We start from the raw sequence: 25516 nt of genomic DNA, 5'->3' as shown, positions 1-25516 counted from the left end.
TTGTACAGTGTGTACACAGCATTACACAAGTTCTACGGAATGACGTGTCGGCTTAAGATTACTGGGAGTGCCGACAGCAGGCGACGGATAAAAAGGAACAAAATAATGTAAAAAAACAGCTTTAAGGGTACAACGGCGGGGTGTACAAAGGTGCTCAGCGCAACATAGATCCGCGCTCAGAGCAACATAGATTTGCGCTCAGCGCAACATAGATCCGCGCTCAGCGCAACTTAGATCCACGCTCAGCGCAACTTAGATCCGCGCTAAGCGCGACGTAGATCCTCGCTCAGTGCAACATAGATCCGCGCTCAGCGCAACTTAGATCAACGCTCAGCGCAACGTAGATCCGCGCTCAGCGCAACGTAGATCCGCGCTCAGCGCAACATAGATCCGCGCTCAGCGCAACGTAGATCCATGCTCAGCGCAACATAGATCCATGCTCAGCGCAACATAGATCCGTGCTCAGCGCAGCTTAGATCCGTGCTCAGCGCAACGTAGATCCGTGCTCAGAGCAGCTTAGATCTGTGCTCACTGCAGCTTTGTTTCTGTGCTCAGCGCAGCTTAAATCCGTGCTCAGCGCAACATAGATCAGTGCTCAGCGCAACATAGATCCATGCTCAGCGCAACATAGATCCATGCTCAGCGCAACATAGATCCGTGCTCAGCGCAGCTTAGATCCGTGCTCAGCGCAACGTAGATCCGTGCTCAGAGCAGCTTAGATCCATGCTCAGCGCAACATAGATCCGTGCTCAGCGCAACATAGATCCGTGCTCAGCGCAACGTAGATCCGTGCTCAGAGCAACTTAGATCCGCGCTCAGCGCAGCTTTGTTTCCATGCTCAGCGCAACATAGATACGTGCTGAGCGCAACATAGATCCTTGCTCAGCGCAGCTTAGATCCGTGCTCAGCGCAACGTAGATCCGTGCTCAGCGCAGCTTTGTTTCCATGCTCAGCGCAACATAGATCCACGTTCAGCGCAACTTAGAACCGTGCTCAGCGCAGCTTAGACCCATGCTCAGCGCAGCTTAGACTCGTGCATAGTAAGGATAAAACACCCAAAATCTGTAAATTGCTGAATTGCGTGCAACGGAAGAATCAGGCCCATAGTGTTTGGCTCCTACAATATGAGCAATGGTGCACAGATGATAGCAAGGCATTCTGGGATTTGTTGTTCCCCCTAGCTGAAGGGCCTTAGAGAGCCAGGAGAATAAACGTCACACGCTACTTGTACAGGGCTACAGCATAGGCTGCACTATAATGTGAAGGCGCTACTAGGCCGCGCACTTACTGTGACACACGCTTGCTCTCTGAGCTCGCCCTGTAAGGCTGAGATTTTGTTCCCGCCTCCCCCCCTTATACCCACCAGAGAGCGGCTGGCACAGACACCCATGAAACCGGGCCAGCTCCTCCTCGCTCTGGTCTCTGTTTTCTGTCAGCCCGGCTATTTCTGGCACACGGAAGAACACGGATTTTGCTGGTGGGAGGTTGGACGCTGATGGCTGCGTGGAAACTTGGCCGTACAAGCCTGAGCCTTCTAAGGGCTCTCTTATTATTTCATTTTTCTTGATTTTTCCTTCTTATACTTGGCAGATCAGCCTAAACAAGCGATACAGAAATATTACGCCACCCGTACTCCCAGTAACCCCTTCCTCGCCGAGCTGCTGCAACAGCAACGCCAAGACCATACGCGTGAAACTAGAAGTGAAAGCTGAGCTAGGGGGAGATGTACCAAGCTGTGGAGAGTAATAGGAGAGGGATTAAGGCGCAGCCAATCAGATGCAGGCTGTGTAAAAAAAGTGCCAGGACCTGGTTGGTAGTTTAGCGCTCTCCATTTTATCTTTCTCCAAAGCATAGAAGGAGAGAGATAAAGTACCATCCAATCAGCTCCTACCTGCCATGTGATAGGTTGTGTTTGAAAATTGACTGTTAGCGGATATTTGTTTGGTACTTTCTCCATCCACTTTATCTCTTATCTCTTTCTCCGTCCACTTTATCTCTCTCCAAGGCTAAGTGCATTGGCAATGTATTGGGCACAGGGTAGCTTTGTAAATGGACAAAAAATAGCAATCCTAACCCCTGGGACAGGACAGTTATTATGCCTGGGCGCGGAACCCATTCTGGGGTAAGATCCATGAACGGTCTACCAGCCAGGGACCCATTAGCACTCACACCTATGTGCCAGAGAGCGGCACCAACAGGTTGGCAGAGTGATCAGATGCGATGGTAAGAGATAGAGTGTGTGGACCTGAATTGGATGGGAACATGGAAAGAGAAGAACATTACAGTCTGAGCCAGCTGAGAGGATGGATTAAAGAGGAGCAAATAGGTGTGACGGAATGGGTGCCATCAGCAACCTGCCAGCTATATCTTGCCAGAAAAAAAGATCCTGGCGCTGTAATGATATATTCCATGCCACAACAATCAAGCATAAAAAGGACCACCTTGCCTGAGCCGGATTCAGTCGTCTACACCTCAGGAAGTGTGACCATTTTCTAGACCAAAATCAACGGGGATCTGGAAGAAAATCACACAAAGACGGAAATAACTTCCTAGAAAAAACAGCGGCATCCCAAACAGAGGACTGGCCCTTCCCAGAGAGCCTGAAATAGAGAAAACACTGCACCAATCCTTCTAAGATAACCTTGCACTGGTTCTTCCAGGAGAACTTTACAATGGCCCTTGCAAGAGAACATTGTAATGGACCTTCCAGAAGAACCTCGCAATGGCCCTTCTAGGAGAACTTTGCAATGGCCTTTCAAAGAAAATCTTGCAATGGTCTTTTCAGGAGAACATCGCACTGGCCTTTCCAGGAGAACCTCGCACTGGCCTTTCCAGGAGAACCTAGCACTGGCCTTTCCAGGAGAACCTAGCACTGGCCTTTCCAGGAGAACCTCACAATGGCCTTTCCACGGGATCCTCACACTGGCCTTTCCACGAGAACCTCACAATGGCCTTTCCAGGAGAACTTAACACTGGCCTTTCCACAAGAACCTTGCACTGGCCTTTCCAGGAGAACCTCACAATGGCCTTTCCAGGAGAACCTCGCACTGGCACACACTGGCCTTTCCGGGAGAACCTCACAATGGCCTTTCCAGGAGAACCTTGCACTGGCCTTTCTAGGAGAACTTCGCACTGGCCTTTCAAGTAAAACCTTGCACTGGTCCTTCCAGGAGAACCTCACACCAGCCCTTCCAGGAAAACTTCAAACTGGCCCTTCCAGGAGAACCTTCACTCGCACGCTCAGGAGTTTCTCATACCCTCCATTTCTAAAACCTCACAATTATTTTAAATCTCATTCAATGCTGGATAAAGACCAAAACTACAAAAGAACTTTAAAAAAGGGAGGGGGATAAAACTTTTTTTTTTTTTTAACTTTCCCCTTTTTCACCAATTCTCTTTAATTTATGTCCCTTCGCTTACTATCAACTCAACTTGACAAGCTTGCTAATTGGATAAATGCAGCTCCCACACATGGAAGAAGCAATAGGGTGGGAGAAGGTAGGGGGGATCACTAGTTTAATAGTAGGGTGGGGGTAAGTTTCTCAACATGAATTCCATCTGCTTTTTTTTCCTATCGGCCATTGACGCCGATCTCTGAATATTCATGAACCCTTCTCTCTTGCACCTCAGCCCCCCTCCCTCTATCCCTCTCATAGCCTTGGACAATAGGTGAGCCAGCAGCCCCCCCTCTACGAATTAGATAAACCCAGGCAGTGTCAAGTGTGAGGAGGGGCTTCAACTGCCAGTCATAGATCGGCCGTACAATGAGGCCTGGAGGCCCGCAATAATACACTGCATGCTTTCCATATGGGGGCTACGTTGCCCATGGAGACACTAACAGGCAGAACGAGGCTTAATAGAGTCCGTATTCATTGTCATGCAGCAAGCTGGCTCAAGAGACCATTGCCCCTTGGGTCGTATTTCTTTATATCTGTACCCCCCTCCCCTTTCATTCCTCCCCCCCACCCCTCCCGTTCATTGAAAAAGGGACAAAAGGCGAAGGTTGCTTAAGGATCCCAATCTGGAGAGGATCGAGGCCTAAGAGAAGAGATGTCGCTCGAGTTTTGGAAAGCTGGGCGGGGGGAACTTTGGAAAATAGGGGACACATTAAAAAAAAAAAAACTTCGAAAGTTAAAAAGCATGCAGAGGTGCCAGCTGCCTATAGAAAGCCGCAATAGCTGGGGGGAAGCCGGCTTTTTAATACACAATGGCTTGGCATGGGAGAAGGTTAACGTGTAATAGAAAAAACAGCTGCTTAAGGCAAGAGGGACATCTAACCACCCTCCTCGAATCCCACCGCTTCAAACGCTTAGCAAGTCCAAGATACCCTGCCAACCATAAGATGGCGACACCTCCCCTCACCCTCCGCACAAGCTCTGGGAAGTTTAATAGAGTGTCCGGGGCACTTCATCTATTATCAGTGTCAAGGAATCAACATGGCTGCCCCTCCCTCTCTGCCCCTATCGCCTTTATCAGATAAATGGGAAGCAGGTGACTGTGGGTGAGTGAGCTTGGTCACATACAGGGGGTGGTACCAGTGGTAAGGTCTGATAGGCCTTGCCAGCGACAGTCTTTACAAAAGCGCAAACACCATCCTTGCCCATATTCCCACGGTGATAAGGGATTGAAAGTTTTTAAAAAAGACAATATTTTTTACATTTGTTGCACCAATTTTTACTTAGGAACTGGAGGCTCAAGTGCCGGCTTCACTGCACATCGTCCATCAAATCATTGTCGCCCGTCGCTCAAATACATGAGTGTGTTACACGTATTAATGCCCCCTCAGCTCCCTGTGTCACACGTATAATTAGTGCCCCTGCAGCTCTCAGTGTGTCACACGTATTAGTGCCCACTCAGCTCCTGGTGTGTCACACGCATTAGTGTCCCCTCAGCTCTGGGTATGTCACGTGTATTAGTGCTCCCTCAGCTCTGGGTATGTCACGTGTATTAGTGTCTCCTCAGCTCCCGCCCCCTCAACACCTGGTGTGTCACACATGTTAGTGCCCCCTCAGCTCCCGGTGTGTCACATGTATTAGTGTCCCCTCAGCTCTGGGTATGTCATGTATATTAGTGCCCACCAAGTTATGGGTGTGTCACGTGTATTAGTGTCTCCTCAGCTCCCGCCCCCTCAACACCTGGTGTGTCACACGTGTTAGTGCCCCCTCCGCTCCCGGTGTGTCACATGTATTAGTGTCCCCTCAGCTCTGGGTATGTCACGTATATTAGTGCCCACCAAGTTATGGGTGTGTCACGTGTATTAGTGCCCCCTCAGTTGTGGGTGTGTCACATGTATTAGTGTCCCCTCAGCTCTGGGTATGTCACGTATATTAGTGCCCACCAAGTTATGGGTGTGTCACGTGTATTAGTGCCCCCTCAGTTGTGGGTGTGTCATACGTATGAGTGCCCCCTCAGCTCTGGGTGTGTCATGTGTATTAGTGCTCCCTCAGCTCTGGGTATGTCACGTGTCTAAGTGCCTCCTCAGCTCTGGGTGTGTCACGTGTATTAGTGTCCCCTCAGCTCCCGGTGTGTCACATGTATTAGTGTCCCCTCAGCTCTGGGTATGTCACATGTATTAGTGTCCCCTCAGCTCTGGGTATGTCACGTGTATTAGTGCCCCCTCAGCTCTGGGTATGTCAGGTGTATTAATGTCTCCTCAGCTCCCGGTATGTCAAATGTATTAGTGCCCCCTCAACACCTGGTGTGTCACACGTGTTAGTGCCCCCTCAGCTCCCGGTGTGTCACACGTATTAGTGCCCCCTCCTCTCCTGGCGTCACACATATTAGTGCCCTCTCAGCTCCTATAATTGGGAAGGATCAGATCTTTGATGAATAACAGCAGAGGCAGACATGCAGGTTGGTGACCACAAATATCAGCTGCATACAGTATGAGGACAGCACTGCGGGGGCCACAATACCATGTTACAGTACCAGGACATAACGGCAGAGTCTTCTCCAGTCACAGAACTGGCCGTAGTATTATCTACCACAGTGCTGCTAAGTATGTAAACTCCGTGGTCTTATTACCTTTAGCGCTATTACACTTTATTTATTATGGCTGTAACCTGCCACAGTCAGGACACAGGTAACACATCAGTGTCAGGAGGATTCACACCTACTGCTGTGTCCAATGTAAACACCCAGAACATAACAACACATAACATAAAGGCCTGTGTGGATCTAGCTAATCCCCTGCTCTGTGTGATAAGTCTATAGTCAAGCTGCTTTTTAAACCAATAAATTGTTGACTTTTTCCCTTTGTGCGACTGAGTAAACGGAAGAACCAAAGCGCTTCAGGCAGACTCAATAATTAGCACAATAAATAGATGTGCCTTCAGTGACAGGGAACTACGGTGTGATGCATCTCCCTGGGGCCAAATCTCTATATGTGCAGCACTCACAAGAGGGAAAATAGCTTTTGGTGGGGTCTACTGGTGCATACACGTTTCTGTGTGCAGCCTATCCAGTCACTAGAAACCAGTGACATCACAGGGGGTGCAGCCTATCCAGTCACTAGAAACCAGTGACATCACTGAGAGTGCAGTCTATCCAGTCATTAGAAACCAGCGACATCACAGAGAGTGTAGCCTATCCAGCCACTAGAAACCAGTGACATCAGAGAGTGCAGTCTATCCATTCATTAAAAACCAGCGACATCACTGAGAGCGCAGATAATCCAGTCACTAGAAACCAGTGACATCACAGAGAGTGCAGCCTATCCAGCCACTAGGAACCAGTGACATGACTGAGAGTGCAGATAATATAGTCACTAGGAACCAGTGACATCACTGAGGGTGCAGCCTATCTAGTCACTAGAGACCAGTGACAACACTGAGAGTACAGCCTATCCAGTCATTAGAAACCAGTGACATCACGGAGAGGGCAGCCTATCCAGCCACTAGGAACCAGTGACATCACTGAGAGCGCAGACAATCCAGTCACTAGAAACCAGTGACATCACTGAGAGTGCAGCCTCTACAGTCACCAGGAACCAGTGACATCACTGAGAATGCAGCCTATCCAGTGAACAGGAGCCAGTGACATCCCTAGAGGTGCAGCCTATCCAGTCTCTAGAAACCAATGACATCACTGATAGTGCAACCAATACAGTCACTAGGAACCAGTGACATCACTGAGAGTGCAGCCTATCCAGCCACTGGAACTAGTGACATCACCAGTGCAGCCTACCCAGTCACTAGAGACTAGTGACATCACTAAAAGGGCAGCCTATCCAGTCACTAGGGAACAGTGACATCACTGAGAGTGCAGCCTATCCAGTCATTTGAAACCAGTGACATCACTAAGAGTGCAGCTTATACAGATACTAGGAGCCTGTGACATCCCTAATAATGCAGAATATCCAGTCACTAGGAGCCTACGACATCACTAAGAATGCAGATTCTCAATTCATCAAGAACCAGTGACATCACTAAGGACATTTTTCCTTGTTTAAAAAATAATAATGACAAAAAAAAACTAATAAAGTTTTAGTCAGTACTAAAACACATGCAGATTATTTCATATAAAAAAGGTCCCTAAACGTGTTTTTGTGAAAGCTAGGTCATATCTGTAACACGCATTAACACGGCACAAATACACAAGATTTACACATAACCACAAAGGGTTACCTACTGCCGGGTTTTCAATGAATTGTGTGTTTTGTGGCATCTCGATCTCCCGTGTCTGCGACCACAGGGAGACCGCATCTCAGAAAGTGGCTTGCGACCACAATGGGCCTTCTTTATATCACCCCAAAAAGCTCTCACACATTATATAGATTGCTCTTTATATAAACTCTTTAAATCCCTCATAAAAACACAGCAGCGGAAACAGCTGATGAATGATCTAGAAGTCTGCACTCGAATGATCGCTGATACAGGCATACCCTGCAGACAGACAGGTAGGGTGCCATCCCTCTGCTCCCTACACCAGGTAACACCAGGGACGGGTGTGCCTGACTCCACATAAAACTATGGCGGGAGGGACTCAGGGATATATGTTACCTTTTGGAATCGCCTTAGTATAAGGTTCTCCATCCCAACCTATGGATATGATGACTGTATATATAGAATTCTGTAACCTCGCCTATCGCCGTCCCATTTATCCTCTTTAGGGACTGCAATCTGGATCATTATACCAAGATCTGAAATGATTCACCTCAAATAGCCAAAAAAAACTTCTGATGGAATTAGCAGATGGGTCCATACCGGGAGAGCATTAATGGAGGGGGATCACAAAATCCCTCTCTGGGATCCTCCATTCTCCTCCCTAGCTGGTGATTTGCAGCTTCAACACAGGCAGTGAGGTGATAGCGATGGTTGCCCCTTTACTGCCAACGTCTTGGCTGGCACAGACTGCCGTATATGCTCCGGGCCAGGGCGACATGAGGTCATGAGAAATGATTGTTTATGAGGCTTCACTGCTGCCAAGGAGATCTGTAATATGGTTCCTGCAATCTGCTGAAATATCTCCCGATATTGGAGGGAAATCACCTGTTAAAAGCTCAGAAATATACTGCCTCTGCCATATGACAGATACGCTGTAACGTCACAGGTTTCCGATAGATTTGGGAAACAAAGGAGCAAAAATGCTGAGAAATAACTGATGGAAATGATAAATCAGTTCGTAGAGTGGGCCTGATTCACGCGGACTGGGAAGTGGCTGAATTCGGGCCCGTTCCGATGGGGATGCAGCATCAGGGGAACACCATTTTATGGGCGTCTCCTGGGCATTTCCTTGGGAACGTAGGCGTGGCGTTCCCTGCTCTGGGCGGTGGGCGGTGGCTGATGGACGGCGATCATCCAATGATTTTTTTTCACCTGTATGCATTAATGCGAATGAATGTGGAAGTGTACACATCCATTTGTATGCTGCCGGGGGACATCTGCGTGGTGGACGTTCACCAGCGAGCAGACCTTAATCAGGCCTGGAGTGTGAACGATCTAACTAGGACTCATCCACTGATGCCCCGTGTGCAATTTACTCATCCCAGTCCTAGAGCTTTTGTCAGCGATCCCTTAAAGAACATGCACTATATAGGGAGAATGTTTCTATGCAATGCTATAACTAACACTGAAGACGTACAGTAACAATGCGTCATCGATGGTGACACAAACAGCAAGCCCAAGTGTACAGACATGCACGTAACGTGGGCACCGCAATCCGCCAAAGTCTGCCCATTGCTAAACAACACAAACGGCGCGGCCTAGTACCCTGCCACCTAGTGGCCAAGGTATCATAAAAGTTGTGGCAAGCGTTTCCCACATGAATAAACTCTCTCTCCCAGCCATGTTTTATTTGGCAATGGCCATACCGTACATTATAACCAACCAGAGTGTTTATCTGATCTGTCACGTAGGGGGATATAAGGAACTACATACGTGTCTACCACTCCGTGTGAGAGACATCAGCGCCAAATATTTGGGCAACATCGATATTGTCGCTGAATACTGCCCTTACTATTGTATCATTCCACAACATAAACTACCCCAGGGGGGGGGGGGGGTATTTGGTAAATCTATGAAACCTTTCAGATCAGGAGTTAAAAGTGAGAAATGGCGTCACGTAAAAGCGCGTTGGGGATTTAAGGGTCATCGGTTTGTACTATGTGGGTGACCGACTCTAACTGAGGAAGTTTAAGAAGAATCTGACTCACATCCAACGTAAGAGCCAAGTCTGGGATTTGGGCAGAAGACTAATTGCACTCCCAGAGAATCTCCAGTTACCAAACCACTTGGGGATTCTAGTGTTACCGCGGCTGTGCCAACACAGTCCACTCTCACTGCCAACACACTGCTGCAAGGAACACCGGGTGACTGGGTAACAGGACGCAGGGTGGACCAGGCATATTACATACACATCACAAGTAACCATTTGTGCAGTGGGTGCAGCTGCTATGGGCCCAGAGCTGAGAGGGGCCACCTTCCCTGTCACAGTTACATGTGTTATATACAGGGGTGTAGCTACCATACGTGCAGGGGGTGCAGCTGCTATGGGGCCCAGAGCTGAGAGGGGCCACCTTCCCTGTCACAGTTACATGTGTTATATACAGGGGTGTAGCTACCATAGGTGCAGGGAGTGCAGCTGCTATGGGGCCCAGAGCTGAGAGGGGCCACCTTCCCTGTCACAGTTACATGTGTTATATACAGGGGTGTAACTACCATTGGTGCAGGGAGTGCAGCTGCTATGGGGCCCAGACTGAGAGGGGCCACCTTCCCTGTCACAGTTACATGTGTTATATACAGGGGTGTAACTACCATAGGTGCAGGGAGTAGTGCTGCTATGGGGCCCAGAGAGAGGGGCCACCTTCCCTGTCACAGTTACATGTGTTATATACAGAGGCGTGGCTACCATAGGTGCAGCTGCTATGGGGCCAGAGCTGAGAGGGGCCACCTTCCCTGTCACAGTAACATCGGTTGGTACTTGTGAGTTATCCGGGCTGCCGATTTCTAAATCGGGTCGGATCGGGCACATCGCATCGCATCGCATGCGACCATCGGATGCGATGCGATGACCCGATTTTTCCATAGGAATCAATGTTAAAATGGACTGAGTCCATTTTAACATGGAATTCAATGGGAAAAAGGGGTCCTTTTCATACCCCTACTATCCAAGTGGGCATGGAGTTGGATATAAACCTGTGGCGAGCGTAGCGAGCCACCGAGCCCGAAGCGTGGCGAGCGTAGCGAGCCCCGCGAGGGGACACAGAATACCGTTTGCTCGCCACGCTTCAGGCTCGGTGGCTCGCTATGCTCGCCACAGGTTTATATCCAACTCCATGCCCACTTGGATAGTAGGGGCATGAAAAGGACCCCTTTTTCCCATTGAATTCCATGTTAAAATGGACTCAGTCAATTTTAACATTGATTCCTATGGAAAAATCGGGTCATCGCATCCGATGATCGCATGCGATGCGATGCGATATCGCATCGCATCTGATTGTATGCCTTAACTTAAGGCATACAATCAAAAAATCGGCAGCCCAGATAACTCACAAGTACCCATCGGTTATATACAGGGGTGTAGCTACCATACGTGCAGGGGGTGCAGCTGCTATGGGGCCCAGAGCTGAGAGGGGCCACCTTCCCTGTCACAGTTACATGTGTTATATACAGGGTGTGGCTACCATAGGTGCAGGGGGTGCAGCTGCTATGGGGCCCAGAGCTGAGAGGGGCCACCTTCCCTGTCACAGTTACATGTGTTATATACAGGGGTGTAGCTACTATAGGTGCAGGGGGTGCAGCTGCTATGGGCCCAGAGCTGAGAGGGGCCACCTTTCTTGTCATAGATACATGTCCTATGTACAGATGTGTACCACAACTTTTGGAGCTATTGGGCCAGATGCACTAAGCTTGAAAAGTGATAAAATGGAGAGTGATAAGCAGCCAGCCAATCAGCTCCTGCCTGACATTTTTCAAACACATTCTGTGACATGGTAGGAGCTGATTGGCTGGCTGTTTATCACTCTCCATTTTATCACTTTTCAAGCTTAGTACATCTGGCCCTTAGACTGCAAATGCAGGAAACCAATCAGCATTGAGCTAACATTTCTTAGGTGCATTCTATAAAAAGTATACGTAGCAGCTGATTGGTTGCCATGGGCAACTTTACCACTGGCTCTCTTCACCACTCTTTTTACTGCTTCATGAATTCAAATGTAAAGCGCAGAGGCAGCCAGCAGATGGCGCCCAGTGGAACTGTTCAACTGTTTCATTAGCGTACGATCGCTGCCAACATGCGCAAAATATGACCAGTTTGAGCGCTCAAGCGCACATTAGTTTGGTTGGATTTAGCCGCCATCCCAACCATAGTTAGCACAAAACAAAAAAGAAAGAAAAAAAAACAATTGAATATCCCCCAGCAATCTTCCGTCACTTTAGTCGGGAGATATGGGGCGATAAATAATTGAATCCCCCCGATAGAGTCTTGCCATTTCTATACATGTTAGTTGAAGACATTTTCTGTACAAAGCCACATGTACTGTAGATATTCATGTCCTTGATAAGAGCGCAGCAAGTTATTTATACGCCAGCGAGGACAGACAGGTTGCAAAGGTCTAAGCCATTTCCCCCTGCTCAATATACCAGGGTTGTTAAGAATTCCAGCGGCTCTTTGTCAACGAGTAATAACTACAAAGCGAAGCTTTACATCAGGAAGAGAGTAAGAAACCGGTCAATGTGCCACCGTTCCGGCACTAGAGGGATCAATAGGACGACACTAAGGTAATGTCAGCCAAGGAGAGGAGAAAACTGCTTAGATAATCGGATGAGGTTGTGCAATGACGTCAGTGGAGTGGAAAGAGCGCATGAGGAGAGAGGGCCCTGCTTGTGGGAGCTTACATTCTAGAGGAATAGTGGTTCTCTATGGTGGGAGGGATGACATTTATATATCCACCACTCACTTTCTGAACCTGCAGATGGCGCTGTGGGTGTGGTGTTATGCGGCAGGACGATCCTTTACACGGCAGCACCACAACTCTCTTGTTTAATTTGGAAAATGCAGATAAAGAAAATGACCTTCTTATGCTGACATATGTTTTTAATTATGTATTTAAAAAATACCTTTTATATGTTTGCAACTCTGATTAGGCTATTGCCTGGTCGTGTGCACCCTACTGCAACTTCAGCTTCCGACACACTACTCCTAACTGGCACTTTTCAACCCCAGCCTTTCACATGACAGGCAGGAGCTGATTGGCTGGTTGTTTATCACTCTCCACTTGATCACTTTTTGTAGCTTGATACATCTGTTACCACCCATGTGGACTCCGATTGGGAGCGGTACACCAACTAGGGGGTCTACTGTATGTGCTCAGGTTTTGACAGTCACACAAAGAGTCGACACTAGATTGGAATGTGACGCAGCGCAGGTTCAGGATCATCCGCGGTTTGTTTCCAAGATGGGGGGGATCTGAGTTCTGACTCCAGCGGGCAGCTTCCCCTGGAGCGTGTGAAGGGTTACGCGGCCAGGAAGCCTCTGGAGGTTGTGTAACCTAATATTTTCTCCTGAGTGGTAGGGTTTGAGGTTTCAGGTGACCAGGGTGTGTTTTTAATGACCCAAGGTCTTGTTTTCTTAAGGTTTGTGGCATCTCAGCCCTTGAGGCAAATTACCCTCTAAAACCCCAGAGCTGTCACCGAAACAACCAGACGAGATGGGAAGAGAGAGGGGGGGGGGGGGGGGGGGGGGATCATGGGACACACCATCCTGGACCCTACATTTATATGTGCGACACCATTGTGGACATGAAACGGCAGCATAAAACCACTTCTCAGCCTGCACACAATGGCCTCCTTTATGCTGCCGCGCAGGGATCAGCGAGCACTTCTAATGAGCCCCAGCTGAGGCAGCAGTAAATTACCCCACTGCGTTATTCACACTGAGCACAACTTCACTTTACGCCGCTGCGTCAGGAAACCGTCTCCCCGTCGCCGCATAAAACACCGCGCAATCTCACCATGGATAAAGCGTATCAAAAAGGAAAGATGGAGGTGTTGCCCCTAGCAACCTGACAGATTGCATTTGTGAAATGCTCATAGCAACCAGATTTCAGCTACCAAAGGAAAAGTGCTCTTGTTGTCCATAGCAACCTATCATTTTCTGGACTGTACTAGGCATCCCCTTAGTAGGGCACCATGGTGGCGTGATGGCTAGCATTGCTGCCTCACAGCTCTGAAGGTCTGGCTTTGAACCCATCGCCACCCCATTGGTGTGGAGTTTGTACGTTCTCCCTGTGTTTGCATGGGGTTCCTAAGCATACTCGTGCTGCCTCACAGCTCTGAAGGTCTGGCTTTGAACCCATCGCCACCCCATTGGTGTGGAGTTTGTACGTTCTCCCTGTGTTTGCATGGGATTCCTAAGCATACTCTGTGCTGCCTCACAGCTCTGAAGGTCTGGCTTTGAACCCATCGCCACCCCATTGGTGTGGAGTTTGTATGTTCTCCCTGTGTTTGCATGGGGTTCCTAAGCATACTCTGTGCTGCCTCACAGCTCTGAAGGTCTGGGCTTGAACCCATCACCACCTTATTTGTGTGGAGTTTGTATGTTCTCCATAACTGTTAGGAAGCAGATAAAACCTGGTTGTTGCATAAAAAGCCACTGGCCCTCTGTGCAAATGGATAGATCTAGAAGAACCATACATAAAACAGAACCAACGGCGGGTGTAACTTCTAGGTCACACCGATGCCATTGGCGCAGAATATTGATGTGCGCGCTCACGAGCGCCTTGCTGCGAGCGATATTTCGGACGCCACCTTTGGCATGCTGAGACTCGTCACGAGTTTCACAAGAGCCCGGAGGGTGAAAGATTACGGAATCCTGCTGTAACGTCACCGCTCCCCTTATCGTATTTCTCACCTTCGTTGACTTTACACTGAGGCAGAACCCGGCATTAGCCTCTGTCAATCCGAGCGCTAATCGCAGGAAAATAAAATAAACACGTCCAAAACGCAAACTTTCCAGCCAGAGACGTTATGTGTCTCTTCCGCGCTCACGCCCCCTCCCCCGGCACCATTATAGTTAAACAACCTTCTGTCCTCAATTGACTTCTGGAGGAGAGTCGCCCACAAACGAAGGAGTTAAGGGGCGAGGAATCTGCATAATAAAATACATAACACAAGCTCCGACAATGGTGCCCGGATCTTCCAGCCGGGATAGCGGCACAGATTGGGGGAAAAACGGGGCCTACTCATGCGGAAATGGGCGAATTCCTAATCACATGCATCATAACAATCTAATGATATCGCTTACAGGGGGAGAATTATCAAAGCTTGGAGAGTACCAACCAGTCAACTCCTGACCAATAGTTTACAAACACAGGGGCAGATGTACTAAGCCTTGCAGAGAGAGATAATATCAACCAATCAGCTCCTAATTGCTGTTACCGGCTATATATGAAAAGATGACAGTTATTGGGCCAGATGCACTAAGCTTCAAAAGTGATAAAATGGAGAGTGATAAACAGCCAGCCAATCAGCTCCTACCTGCCATGTTTCAGGCTGGGTTTGAAAAATGTCAGGTAGGAGCTGATTGGCTGTAAGTTTATCACTCTCCATTTTATCACTTTTGAAGTTTAGTGCATCTGGCCCAGTAGCTGATTGGTTGGTAGTTTAGCATCTATGTACTGAGCTTTGGAGAGTAAAAACGTGGACGGAGTTAAAGTACCAGCCAACCAGCTCCTAACTGTCATGTTACAGGCTGTGTGATAAATGACAGTGAGCTGGTTGGCTGGTATTTTATCTCCGTCCACTTTAGCACTCTCCAAAGCTTAGTACACAGACCCCAAATTAGGACCGATTTACCCCTGAGCACACAAAGCTATTTAACAAACTCAGTTCCTGCAAATAATTTCAACCCTGCCTCAACAGCTGCACCCACCCAGCACCACATCGCAGCACCATGGCACCGAGCAAGCACAAATATATGTCAAGTATGAAGGGTCAACAGCAGGGGACTCTGGGTAATGATATGCAAATGACAACTCATGGTCCTGTTGGGAAAACTGCAATGGCCCTATAGCCCCGTACACACGGAACGATTTGAAGGACAATGTGGGAACGACCAATCGTTCAGATCGTTCCGTGCATCGTTAACGATGGTCATGCAGGAAGATCATAGACCAATCTTTCAGTGTGTACGCACGATGAACGATTTGATACACTCGTGACCGATGTCGGAGCCCTTCCGGCATTGTTCCGTGTGCACTGTACGCACCTTTAGGATACTGGGCACACAAGTTATTCCTGTGGTATTTGCCAGGTGCAGTGTGTCTGGGGAAGAGGTATCAAATCTTGGAGAGAGGTAAGGTGTAGAAGTTAGAACCGATTAGTTACCATGATCCACATCACCCCATCATACCCTCTGCTAAAAATGTATGTTGCCCATAGCAACCAACATGTCTATCATGTGTCCTACAAAATGATAGACAGAATCGGATTGGTTACTATAGGCAACATCACCTAATTTCATTTTTAGAAGTTTTAGTGAATTTACCGACTGATTTTTAAGTTTATTTTCCCACAGAGTTTGTGGTGATAGAAGTAAATAAAGTAACTTTATTACTGTAGATTGTAAGCTCTGAGGAGCAGGAAAACTCCCGCAGCTTTTGTACGCTACATATCGCCTACTCCTATTCCCCGGAATTGGGTTTAGTCTACCCTCCGTTCTCCATACTGGCCGACATAGAAATGCAAAATGGCCGCCTAATGTACACAGATTACTGGAGAAAAAGTCAACTTTAAACGTAAGTCGTAGTTTTCTGAACGACACTATGCCTGGAACAATGTCTCATTATAAATATGTAACTCAACCGCAATATGTAACGCAACCGCAATATGTAACGCAACCCCACAAAAAAAAAGTGCTGACCCTAAAGCATGCTGGGAAATGATTATTCTACCTCAGTAATTGCTAAGGTGCCGCAATGGCTAGAGAACCTGCAGGCGCCTTTAGCAGAGGCAGAAACCGGCGTGTGTTTTACAGCTCATTACAGCTTCCATATATAAAACTCCAACCGATGGCCTGCGGTCACACTAATACACCTTGGTGGCTTTGTAGTGTGTTCTAACACCTTCTCCCCCCCCTCCCCCCTTCACCCCCTATAATGCAGCTGAGCCGCACCTGACACGAAGCAGATCCCCCTGTGACCGTGCAGGCCCGCGCCGCCAACACCATGGGATATATTATATTTGTAAGGGAACAATAGACAACATGGCGTAAGATTAACCCCTTCCTGTCACCATGACCTACGCTGACATCTCGCCATTTATTGTGCACATAGGTCTGATAATATGTTATCTGCCCTCACTAACACTCCTGGTCATTATACAGTCCCGGTTATTACACAGAGTTCAGGTGTCACCACCCCCAAAGCCCACACTAACAAGGCCGACACTGCGCAAACACACGGTACTCTCTGTACGGTATTAGGCTGGTATCTTACTAACGTCAGCAATGCTGGGACTTATGGTTCCTCAGGAGGGACAGATCCACAGGTTGCGGAAATCCTCGGACAGCTGAGATTTAACTCATTTCCAAAATAATTTGGTGAATAAATGTAACTTAAAGTATCCGGCACTGTGGCCCCACAGGCTTACAATCTAATATGATGCAAGGACGGAACGCAAAACATTAGGAGGATGAGACTCTCGAAAACTGTCCTCCAGCAATTGGTGCGTCTCCTTCATCTCTCCGGGGCAGCAATGGTGGTGCTGGGGGACATACGGGGATAGGTCAACCCTAAGAAGGTCAACAGCCCAATGCAAGCATTAAGTTGACAATGGGAAGGTTTACATGAGTTTTTCACGTTTTTTTTTGCCGACTTGTGACGACAGGCAGTATTTCATACCCTACAATCCACTACAGCATTTTGGGAGGATATAACCATGTGAGGCACCTTGCCCAAAGCATGGCGGGGCAGCAACATTTGGAACAAAAATGTGAAAAGCTTATGTCGACCTTTTCACCGTTGACCGTCCCATTGGCGACCAAATGCTTGTGTCGACCTACCGACCTTAGCCATGTCCACCTATATCTGGTGTCGACCTCCAGTGGTCCAACCTACTGTATGTCAATCTTCATTGAGTCGACGCTATGCCCCATGCAGGAGCAGGAAACACACCGTTAGGTGCAAAACTATCCAAAATACCGATACTCAATTCACCCCAAATAATAGCTCCCCCAATATCCAGGATACCTGGCACAGTATAATCACCAGTGTGTACTTGTGTCACACGCGCTCCGAGGCTGACACACGCACAAACTAAAAACTCATTTACCAATAACTTGTCCATTTAGATCTGTGGTAATCCCATGTCCCCCTATGTCACAGACTTACCCCCCCCCCCCCCCTCGTTATCTCCAGGCTCAGCGCCGGTGCACAATGTGGGGAACACATCACCCCCAAGACAAAACTATAAATAAATACAGGACACAGAGATATTTTTTCCTCACACCGATATAAAGTCACAGAAAACCAAAAAGTCAAACACTTGTAATAAACACAAAATGCCCATTATTACACATGACGCATATAGTAAACGATACGCGGTGGTCAGGAACAATCAGACAGAACAACGTATAGCACCGTTGTATCTACAGCGCATAACCACTGTACTATCGGTGGTATTTATCAAAGCTTGGGGAGAGAAAAATTGTGAGAGATAAATAGTATCAATCAACTGTCCTTTTTTCAAACAGCCTGTAGAATGTAAGACAGAAGCTAAGTGGCTGGTAGTTTATCACACACACAATTATATATCTATTGAAGCTTTGATAAATACCCTTATAGTATCATACCGGCTATCTACCCTATTAGCGTCCCCGATACCTTGTCCCGCAGCCACAGATTGCAGAATGTCCCAGCATGACACCCCCAGCGAACGCCGCTCAGATTGAGCACTAATAGTGCAAATGATTATATATTACACACACAATACACAGAGAGTCCCCTGGGCTGTCTACCGTGTAATTATTCCACGTTAGATAATGTCCTTTCCTCCATGCTGCCGACTCTCATACCAACGTTGTTACTTTAATCGTACTTATATAAAAGAATATTCTAGATAATGACATTCTATTACCTCATATACTCTGACAGCGACTTACATGATGCCTGTCTGTCAGAGACACAAGTAATGCGACATATAAGACAACTCAGACACATGTAAACACTGATGTGTAATATACACAAATGACATCACCTAAGTCACCGGACTATTGACAGAATTACCCGACATCTTGGACGCATGTAAACACTGATGTGTAATATACACAAATGACATCACCTAAGTCACCGGACTATTGTTAGAATTACCCGACATCTCGGAAACTCTATTTTTGCACCTTTTATAAACAAGCCCCAATTGCACAGTGTGTTTCTGTGTATAGTATACACTAAATACACCATGGTAAACATTACTACAACAATTTATTAATGGACATAAAGCAGGATGTGGGGAATTAAAAACAGGGGGGACGTGTTGCAAAGTCCAGTTTGGGATCCGTATCGGACTTCCAGGACATAATTAGGATGTTCCCAGACTGCGGAGAGTTTGGAACATTCAGTAACCACAGGGAATGTGCAGGACAACAGACTAGGCCCAGGCTGCCAGACTCCATGGAACACCCCGATCCCAGGAACAGGAACCTCTGGTACAATTTGGGGAACCAGTCTCCCCGTGACCCAGGAGTGTCCCTGGGTGACAGCGATCCAGGTAATCCCAGACCACAGGTAAGCAGGCAGGACAGGGGCAGGAGAACACCCAGCAGCAGGAAAGTTTGGAAGGGTGTAGAAGAAAGTTTAGACTTACCAGAGAGACAGAGAGCGGCAGCCGGAGTCCTGGAAATGCAGAAATTCCTCAGCCCCACCAGTCTGGAGAGAGGCGGAAAGTTTTGTAGGGGTGCAGAATTTGGGGTGGCTCAGATGCAGGAGTGTTGCACAAAGTCAGTGAGCATGTTGTGCCCTCAGATTTCAGAATGGGGTCTGCGGCTCTTTTTGGATGACTGCTTCTCTAAAACAATCCCTTCTTTGGCTGAATAGGAGCCTCCCCTCGGAGAGGGGGATGGGACTGCTGGGCAGGAGGTACTGTGGGGTGGGAGGCATGTACCAAAACACACACAAGTCGCATTCCCAGTCTGAGGACCAAATATAAAGTGCTGGCTTCACCCCCAGCTTGGAGGATGCGAGTTTTCGGGTAATTGCAAACTACCCACATGAAGGATTAGAGGTGGGAAAAGTTATTTTTTCGGGCTGATGCTCAGGCAGAGCCTGGAGGACTGAACCCTCCCCCCCCCCAGTGTTTTTTTGTGGGGTAGCTGAAAGACCCTCTCTCCCTCCCCCTATTCATAAGGGGTCTGTGCAGCTGCTGGGGGAGAAGAAGAAGAGGATGACATTTAACTCACTGCTCACAGCAAGTTCTCCCTGACATTGTCTAAAGGGAATGCCGCCCGTTAGATGCCAGTGTGCCCGGCGGCCTGGTCTGCCAACCGAGTACCATCAACACTCTCCAACCAAATTCCGGCAGCATTCTAAAAATGAAAAAAAAATATATATATTGAAAGTTAAAACTATAATTTTTTTTTACTTTGTTTTGAGAAGTAAATGCAATGGAAGACTTCATTCCGTGAGATGTTCCGCCATACGGGCATAAGCAGCTAATATAACAATTGTTATTAATAAAAATCATTTATATATAGCGTTCTTACTTCAACAGGACTGAAGGCGCAGTACAGATACATCGTTATCCTTCATTTACCTGGTGCCACAAGGGGCCGGCAGCGCCGTATCAGAATCAACTTTATTGGCCATGTATGCTTGAGCACACTAGGAATTTTTTGTGGATTACAGTGCAGCATCAAGCAGGGAGGAAGGGGGGAAGAAATTACATACATTACATTAAGACATTGCATGCGGTGGACACATGCCCGCCGAGCTATACAGCGCCTAGGCAGCCATCAGCGGCACCACTGGTCATTGCAGCAGCCAGGTAGGTAACAATATAAGCAGGGACAGTACAGTATCACAGGGATGCAGTTAAAATCCCAGCGGTCGGGATCCCGGCGTTCAGAATCCCGACGCCGGAATCCCGACCGCCGAAATCCCGACACTTTCTCCCTCCTGGGGTGTCCACGACACCCCTGGAGGGAGAATAAATTAGTGTGCCGAGCGTAGCGAACCCGCAAGGGGGGAGATCCACGTCCCCCCCTTGTCGGGATTTCGGCGGTCGGGATTCAGGCGTCGGGATTTTGAACGCCGGGATCCCGACCGCCGGGATTTCATACTGCTTCCGTATCACACAGGGAACACATACCTGCAGAGCTACACAGCGCCTAGGCAGCCATCAGCGACATCACTGGTCATTGCAGCAGCCAGGTAGGTAACAATATAAGCAGAGACAGTACAGTTATCACACAGGGAACACATACCCACCAAGCTGAACAGCGCCTAGGCAGCCATCAGCGACACCACTGGTCATTGCAGCAGCCAGGTAGGTAACGGTATAAGCAGGGACAGTACAGTTATCACACAGGGAACACATACCTGCCGAGCTACACAGCGCCTAGGCAGCCATCAGCGCCACTGGTCATTGCAGCAGCCAGGTAGGTAACAGTATAAGCAGAGACAGTACAGTTATCACACAGGGAACACATACCTGCCGAGCTGCACAGTACCTAGGCAGCCATCAGCGGTACCACTGGTCACTGCAGCAGCCAGGTAGGTAACAATATAAGCAGGGACAGTACAGTTATCACACAGGGAACACATACCCACCGAGCTCCACAGCACCTAGGCAGCCATTAGTGGCACCACTGGTCATTGCAGCAGCCAGGTAGGTAACAATATAAGCAGAGACAGTACAGTATCACACAGGGAACACATACCCGCCGAGCTGCACAGCGCCTAGGCAGCCATCAGCGGCACCACTGGTCATTGCAGCAGCCAGGTAGGTAACATTATAAGCAGAGACAGTACAGTATCACACAGGGAACACATACCCACCGAGCTGCACAGCGCCTAGGCAGCCATCAGCGGCACCACTGGTCATTGTAGCAACCAGGTAGGTAACAGTATAAGCAGGGACAGTACAGTTATCACACAGGGAACACATACCCACCGAGCTGCACAGTGCCTAGGCAGCCAGCAGCGGCACCACTGGTCATTGCAGCAGCCAGGTAGGTAACAATATAAGCAGAGACAGTAGAGTATCACACAGGGAACACATACCTGCCGAGCTGCACAGCGCCTTGGCAGCCATCAGCGGCACCACTGGTCATTGTAGCAACCAGGTAGGTAACAGTATAAGCAGGGACAGTACAGTTATCACACAGGGAACACATACCCACCGAGCTGCACAGTGCCTAGGCAGCCATCAGCGGCATTACTGGTCATTGCAGCAGCCAGGTAGGTAACAGTATAAGCAGAGACAGTACAGTATCACACAGGGAACACATACCCACCGAGCTACACAGCGCCTAGGCAGCCATCAGCGGCACCACTGGTCATTGCAGCAGCCAGGTAGGTAACAATATAAGCAGGGACAGTACAGTTATCACACAGGGAACACATACCCCCGAGCTGCACAGCGCCTAGGCAGCCATCAGCGCCACTGGTCATTGCAGCAGCCAGGTAGGTAACAGTATAAGCAGATACAGTAAAGTTATCAAACAGGGAACACATACCTGCCGAGCTACACAGCGCCTAGGCAGCCATCAGCGCCACTGGTCATTGCAGCAGCCAGGTAGGTAACAATATAAGCAGGGACAGTACAGTTATCACACAGGGAACACATACCTGCCGAGCTGCACAGCACCTAGGCAGCCATCAGCGGCACCAGTGGTCTTTGCAGCAGCCAGGTAGGTAACAATATAAGCAGGGACAGTACAGTTATCACACAGGGAACACCTACCTGCTGAGCTGCACAGCGCCTAGGCAGCCATCAGCGGCACCACTGGTCATTGCAGCAGCCAGATAGGTAACAATATAAGCAGGGACAGTACAGTTATCACTGCTTATATTGTCACCCACCGAGCTGCACAGCGCCTAGGCAGCCATCAGTGGCACCACTGGTCATTGCAGCAGCCAGGTAGGTGACAATATAAGCAGGGACAGTAGTTATCACTCAGGGAACATAAACCCACCGAGCTGCACAGTGCCTAGGCAGCCATCGGCGGCACCACTGGTCATTGCAGCAGCCAAGTGAAGTAGGTAACAATATAAGCAGGGACAGTACAGTTATCACACAGGGAACACATACCTGCCGAGCTGCACAGCACCTAGGCAGCCATCAGCGGCACCAGTGGTCTTTGCAGCAGCCAGGTAGGTAACAATATAAGCAGGGACAGTACAGTTATCACACAGGGAACACCTACCTGCTGAGCTGCACAGCGCCTAGGCAGCCATCAGCGGCACCAGTGGTCTTTGCAGCAGCCAGGTAGGTAACAATATAAGCAGGGACAGTACAGTTATCACACAGGGAACACATACCCTCGAGCTGCACAGCGCCTAGGCAGCCATCAGTGGCACCACTGGTCATTGCAGCAGCCAGGTAGGTAACAGTATTATTTATTTATTTACAGTTTCTTATATAGCGCAGCAAATTCCAGTGTTCCACCGGGGGTGGGGGGTCCCCAGGGGTGTGGGGGGGGGGGGGTCCCCCGCGTTGATGGTCCTGCCGAGGGATGGTGGCGGGGATGCAGCGCTGCGCCTCCGGCCGGATGTCGATGCACTCGGCACTACCCGGCAGACACAGCAGCCTCCTCCTTTCTTCAGCGGCCAGCCGGGTCTCTGCAGCAGCCTCCGCTCCCTCCTTCTGCCTCTCCTCCGCCACTCTGCACACCGCAGGACCGGTGAGAGCGGAGGAATGGGGCCCATTAGCTGGGAATACAGGACAGGTAAGAGCGGAGGAATGGAGGCATTAGCTGAAAATACAGGACCGGTGAGAGAGGGGGAATGGGGCCATTAGCTGGGAATGCAGGACCGGTGAGAGCAGAGGAATGGAAGCATTAGCTGGGAATGCAGGACTGGTGAGAGCGGAGGAATGGAGGCATTAGCTGGGAATGCAGGACCGGTGAGAGCGGAGGAATGGAGGCATTAGCTGGGAATGCAGGACTGGTGAGAGTGGAGGAATGGCGCCATAGCTGGCAATGCAGGACCGGTGAAAGCGGAGGAATGGTGGCATTAGCTTGGAATATAGGACCGGTGAGAGCGGAGGAATGGAGGCATTAGCTGGGAATGCAGGACCGGTAAGAGCGGAGGAATGGTGGCATTAGCTGGGAATGAAGGAACGGTGAGAGCAGAGGAATTAGCCCATTAGCTGGGAATGCAGGACCGGTGAGAGCAGAGGAATTAGGCCATTAGATAGGGATACAGGACCGGTGAGAGCGGAGGAATTAGGCCATTAGATAGGGATACAGGACCGGTGAGAGCAGAGGAATGGAGGCATTAGCTGGGAATGCAGGACCGGTGAGAGCGGAGGAATGGAGGCATTAGTTGGGAATGCAGAACCGGTGATAGCAGAGGAATGGGGCCATTAGAGAGGAATGCAGGACCACTGAGAGCGGAGGAATCGGGCCATTAGCTGGGAATGCAGGGCTGGTGAGAGCGGAGGAATGGAGGCATTAGCTGGGAATGCAGGACCGGTGAGAGCAGAGGAATTAGGCCATTAGCTGGGAATGCAGGACCGGTAAGAGCGGAGGAATGGAGGCATTAGCTGGAAATACAGGACCAGTGAGAGCGGGGGAATGGGGACATTAGCTGGGAATGCAGGACTGGTGAGAGCAGAGGAATGGAGGCATTAGCTGGGAATGCAGGACCTGTGAGAGCGAAGGAATGGAGGCATTAGCTGGGAATGCAGGACTGGTGAGAGCGGAGGAATGGCGCCATAGCTGGCAATGCAGTACCGGTGAAAGCGGAGGAATGGCGGCATTAGCTTGGAATATAGGACCGGTGAGAGCGGAGGAATGGAGGCATTAGCTGGGAATGCAGGACCGGTAAGAGCGGAGGAATGGTGGCATTAGCTGGGAATGAAGGAACGGAGAGAGCAGAGGAATTAGCCCATTAGCTGGGAATGCAGGACCGGTGAGAGCAGAGGTATTAGGCCATTAGATAGGGATACAGGACCGGTGAGAGCGGAGGAATTAGGCCATTAGATAGGGATACAGGACCGGTGAGAGCAGAGGAATGGAGGCATTAGCTGGAAATACAGGACCAGTGAGAGCGGGGGAATGGGAACATTAGCTGGGAATGCAGGACTGGTGAGAGCAGAGGAATGGAGGCATTAGCTGGGAATGCAGGACCTGTGAGAGCGGAGGAATGGAGGCATTAGCTGGGAATGCAGGACTGGTGAGAGCGGAGGAATGGCGCCATAGCTGGCAATGCAGGACCGGTGAAAGCGGAGGAATGGAGGCATTAGCTTGGAATATAGGACCGGTGAGAGCGGAGGAATGGAGGCATTAGCTGGGAATGCAGGACCGGTAAGAGCGGAGGAATGGTGGCATTAGCTGGGAATGAAGGAACGGTGAGAGCAGAGGAATTAGCCCATTAGCTGGGAATGCAGGACCGGTGAGAGCAGAGGAATTAGGCCATTAGATAGGGATACAGGACCGGTGAGAGCGGAGGAATTAGGCCATTAGATAGGGATACAGGACCGGTGAGAGCAGAGGAATGGAGGCATTAGCTGGGAATGCAGGACCGGTGAGAGCGGAGGAATGGAGGCATTAGTTGGGAATGCAGGACCGGTGATAGCAGAGGAATGGGGCCATTAGAGAGGAATGCAGGACCGCTGAGAGCGGAGGAATGGGGCCATTAGCTGGGAATGCAGAACACATACCCACCGAGCTGCACAGCGCCTAGGCAGCCATCAGTGGCACCACTGGTCATTGCAGCAGCCAGGTAGGTGACAATATAAGCAGGGACAGTACAGTTATCACTCAGGGAACATAAACCCACCGAGCTGCACAGTGACTAGGCAGCCATCGGCGGCACCACTGGTCATTGCAGCAGCCAAGTGAAGTAGGTAACAATATA

The 25516-nt window shown here is 49.3% G+C and overlaps 1 protein-coding gene across 2 annotated transcripts in view; it reads right to left on the bottom strand.

Annotated features, from left to right (window-relative positions):
- Positions 1-25516, bottom strand: part of BOC (BOC cell adhesion associated, oncogene regulated) — a 132015-nt gene that overhangs the window by 41742 nt on the left and 64757 nt on the right. The window contains exon 1 of one of the 2 annotated variants that reach the window (XM_083171524.1): positions 19302-19635. The exons of the other annotated variant lie outside the window; for it this stretch is intronic. The gene's annotated coding sequence lies outside the window, so the exon portion shown is untranslated. Of the gene's footprint in view, positions 1-19301; positions 19636-25516 lie in introns of those variants that run through there. 2 annotated transcript variants of the gene reach the window in all.

This window comes from Crinia signifera, chromosome 2 (genome assembly GCF_055691185.1).
Source record: "Crinia signifera chromosome 2, ASM5569118v1, whole genome shotgun sequence".
In the NCBI taxonomy this organism is placed as follows: Eukaryota; Metazoa; Chordata; class Amphibia; order Anura; family Myobatrachidae; genus Crinia; species Crinia signifera.
Note: the sequence above shows the minus strand (reverse complement) of the source record. Positions and strands in the feature narration are given on the sequence as shown.